The sequence below is a fragment of the Charadrius vociferus genome, unplaced genomic scaffold, assembly GCF_000708025.1.
Source record: "Charadrius vociferus isolate BGI_N301 unplaced genomic scaffold, ASM70802v2 scaffold647, whole genome shotgun sequence".
Classification (NCBI taxonomy): Eukaryota; Metazoa; Chordata; class Aves; order Charadriiformes; family Charadriidae; genus Charadrius; species Charadrius vociferus.
The window spans coordinates 228,959-232,983 of NW_009649585.1; positions in this window are offsets into that span (position 1 = coordinate 228,959).

Genomic DNA, 4,025 nt, shown 5'->3' on the forward strand with positions numbered 1-4,025 from the left:
CCTGGCTAAATCGGGTGTCCATGGTCTCCTGCCCAGGCCCTACAGCCACCGAGAGCAGCTTATTGCCCCGTGCGCAGGGATAAGCGGGATCTCCCCGATTAGCACCGAAGCCGACAGCGCTGAGGTCGCCATAATGGGGCACAGCTTCGTTGGGGCAGAGCTGAGTCCTGACTTGTCCCGACGATTGGGAAAACACTGATTTCCAGTGACACCCAACCTCCTCCCTCTCCCAGGACACGTTCCTGACCACAGTCGGGGAGAGCACCCCATCGGATGAGCTGTGGTTGAAGAGGGCCATGATCCCGGATTCAGGGAGGCAGGAAAGGGTCATCCAGCGACACGCAGAATCTCTGTCCGCACCATGTTTCTTGGGCCCCTCTACTCCACTCTGGGGAGACCCCCCCTGGAGTACTGCCTCCAGCTCTGGAGTCCCCAACAGAAGAAGGACATGGACCTGCTGGAGCGTGTCCAGAGGAGAGCCACGAGGATGATGCGAGGGCTGGAGCACCTCTCCCATGAGGAGAGGCTGAGAGAGTTGGGGCTGTTCAGCCTGGAGAAGAGAAGGCTCCGGGGAGATCTTATTGCCGCCTGCCAGTGCCTAAAGGGGCTCCAGGAGAGCTGGGGAGGGACTTTTTACTGGGGCATGGAGTGACAGGACGAGGGGGAATGGCTCTAAACTGGAAGAGGGCAGGTTTAGATTAAACATGAGGCAGAAGTTTTTCCCTGTGAGGGTGGTGAGGCACTGGCACAGGTTGCCCAGAGAGGTTGTGGAGGCCCCATCCCTGGAGGTGTTCAAGGCCAGGCTGGAGGTGGCCTTGGGCAACCTGGGCTGGTGGGAGGTGTCCCTGCCCATGGCAGGGGGTTGGAACTCGATGATCTTCAAAGTCCTTTCCAACCTAAACCATTCTATGATTCCATGTTTCAAGCACCGCATATTGGGGCAGGTGGACCATGGGAGCAACCGGTGGCCCCATGATCACAGACCCACACAGCCCACGGAAACACAGCACCTACTCTAAGGGCTCTTTAGATGTTGGAACCAGCACATCCAGTGTCTCTGTCAATGACATGGACAGTGGGGTTGAGGGCACCCTCAGCAGATTTGCAGACAACACCAAGCTGAGTGAGGTGGTGACACGCCAGAGGGACGGGATGCCATCCCGAGGGACCTGGACAGGCTGAAGAAGTGGCCCCGTGTGATCCTCCTGAGGTCCAACAATCATAGAATCCAGAATTTTCAAACTGGAAAAGAGTAGATTTAAGTTAGATATTGGGAAGAAATTTTCCACTGTGCGGGTGGTGATCCCCTGGGGCAGGTTGCCCCGAGAAGCTGTGGCTGCCCCATCCCTGGAGGTGTTCAAGGCCAGGTTGGACGGGGCTTGGAGCAACCTGGGCTGGTGGGAGGTGTCCCTGCCCAGGGCAGGGGGTGGGACTAGATGGGCTTTAAGGTTCCTTCCAACCAAAACCATTCAACGACTCTATGGGGCAGGCATGGGGCTGCCTTCTCTTTGCCAGGTCCTCCCCCATGCTGCAGCCAGCTCGCTCCCTTCCCTGCAGCATCTCCACAACCGCCAACACCGCAGTCTGTCACTGCGGGTGACTAAAACCCGTCCCTCCAGGGAGAGCCCACAGGAGCTTTTCTACCTCTGCCATGGTGAGCAGAGCTGCCCCAGGTGGGGCTGGAGCTCCAGCCCAGGCACCGTGGCTCGGACCTGCCGTGGCACAGGGCTGCCTGCTCAGCCGAAAGGGAAAAAAAGACAAACCCCATTAAAAGGCTTGGAAAAGTTTATTCTTTACCAAACTTTAATAGTTTTTTGTTTGGTTTAAACACAATAAATATTTCAGTAATGGCATTCAACAGACTGGAACTCAACCCCACTGCAGTACCTAAACCCCCAGCGACAGCACTCCAGGGAAGCGATGGGGCACTGCGGCAGTGCCGGGACCGCTGCCGCAGCCAGGCTGCTCCGTCTGAGCTGTGTTTAGGGGCGATCCCGCGCAGAGGGACCGAGCTTGCTCGGCTCCGGTGGGGAGCTCGGCTCCGGTGGGGAGCCCGGCAGAGCACCCACAGCCCCAGGGGAGCCGGGCTCCCGCTGACGGCGGCTCCTCAGAAAGGCTCAGGGGGAAGGGACAGAACCAAAGCACCACACCACCACCAAACCCATCTTTCCCCGCATCATTTGACAGCCCCGGGCAGCAGCCGGCAGCTTTGGCTCTCCAGCCCCGCTGCGCAGGGGGTTGGTGGCAGAAGACTGAGCTGCAGAGTCCAGTTAGTGCCTCCAACTTTGCTTCTAGAAGGACGACGAGGCGGCATCACCAACTCCTTCCCCACCCTGCCCAGGGAAACCAAACAGCCACATGGACAGAGACCTGCGAAGACGCTCTGCGGGGTTGGGGAGAAGGTCCCTGTCCTGCGATAGCAGCAGGAGCCCAGCGAGCCCGGACTGATTGCAGAACCACTCAGGTGTAAGGGTTGAGTGGGAAATGCCCCAGTTCACCCCTCCACTGCTGCTTTGCCTTTAGGTGCGGGGTTACAGCCGGGGGAGAGAGCAATTCAGCACTCACTCAGAAGACCAGAGCCAGAACCAGTCTGGGACCCACCACCCTTCTCTTCCAGCGGCGCTGGCGCCAGCACAACACGGATCGGTACCGAACCCAGCAGCCACTGAAAGCCGGAGGGACAGAAGCAGATCAGTCAGAAACACTGCCAGAAGGGGGGGAGGGGGATTTTTTGATTAATGAGGTCTCCAACCTGAAGCACAGCACCAGCTCCCACCAAACAGCCACCACGGATGCCACTGGCTGGGTTGAACGGCACCGTGGAGGGTGAGTGGCAAATTTCACCGAGAACCTCTGCTCCTGGGGAAGTGACGCCCTGACCAACGCCTTGGAGACCAGCCTGGAGACCTCTCAAGCCAGGTCTGACCACACTTGGATGGGCCAAAGGGTCTTCTACAAACTAACAGTGACCTTTTCCAGAAGCAAAGAGGTCAGCGTAGCACCCGTCATCACCATATCCCAACCAAGAGCATCCTCCGAAGCTGCCTCGGCCTGACACGGCGCAGCGAGGCAGAATAGGTGGGCAAAAGCGGGATGAGTGGAGTTTGGGACCTCACGCCAGCGCTGCAGATCTGCGCTAGAAAAGCGAAGAGTAAACGAGCTGACCCAGGTCCATCTCCACCCGAAGCAAGGCTGACACGCGGCACTGAAAGGCTTTGGGATGGAGAGGCGTCAGGGAATGCTGGTGTGCTGAAGGACACCCGCTCCTCCAGCCAGTGATGCACGCTACACAAAAAGGGACAACTGGAAACAAGACACTGCTATGGGGATGTTCCGGTGGGTTACGGAAGGATACAGAAACCCCAACGCACAGTTTTGCCATAAACTAAGGGGACCAGAGCGCAGCTACAGCTTGTGTGCACAAAATCGACTGTTCCCTCGGACCTGTGGATGAGAAAAAAAGAAAAAGAAAAGAAAAAAAAAGATCTGAGCTAGTTTCCAGAAAGCACTTCTCGTCTAGAGACTTCCCAGGTCCATCACAAGCAGGCACAGATGCCCTCGGAGGAGAAGAGTTTAGGGGCTTTGCTAGAACTGACCTGACGGAGGTGACAACAGCGCTCAGCGTACAAACTGCAGGTACTCACCGCACCCGGAGGGAACGTGAGGCCAGCTCTATTTAAGGAGCTTAAAGATATGTTTCCAGAGCCCTCAGAAGCTCACGCTTACAACGTTCTGCTGCCCCGGCTCTGGCAAAGCCGCCTGGATCGGGTGGCTGATGGTTACAGGAGAGACCTTACGCTGACCCACCGCACAAGAGAGGAGTTACCGGCGGCGCAGACACAGCGGGGGAAGGAACACGCTTAGGGAGCTGCTCGCTGTTCGTAGCCTTTGTACGCCCGCAGGTCAGCCGCAAGGTTTGTACTTGGAAAACTTTTCTTTTAGTGCAACAGGTGGTTTTACCCGAAAAAAAAAACAAAAAAAAAAAAAAAAAAAACCGGCCGAAACCCCCTACCCGACCGGGACCT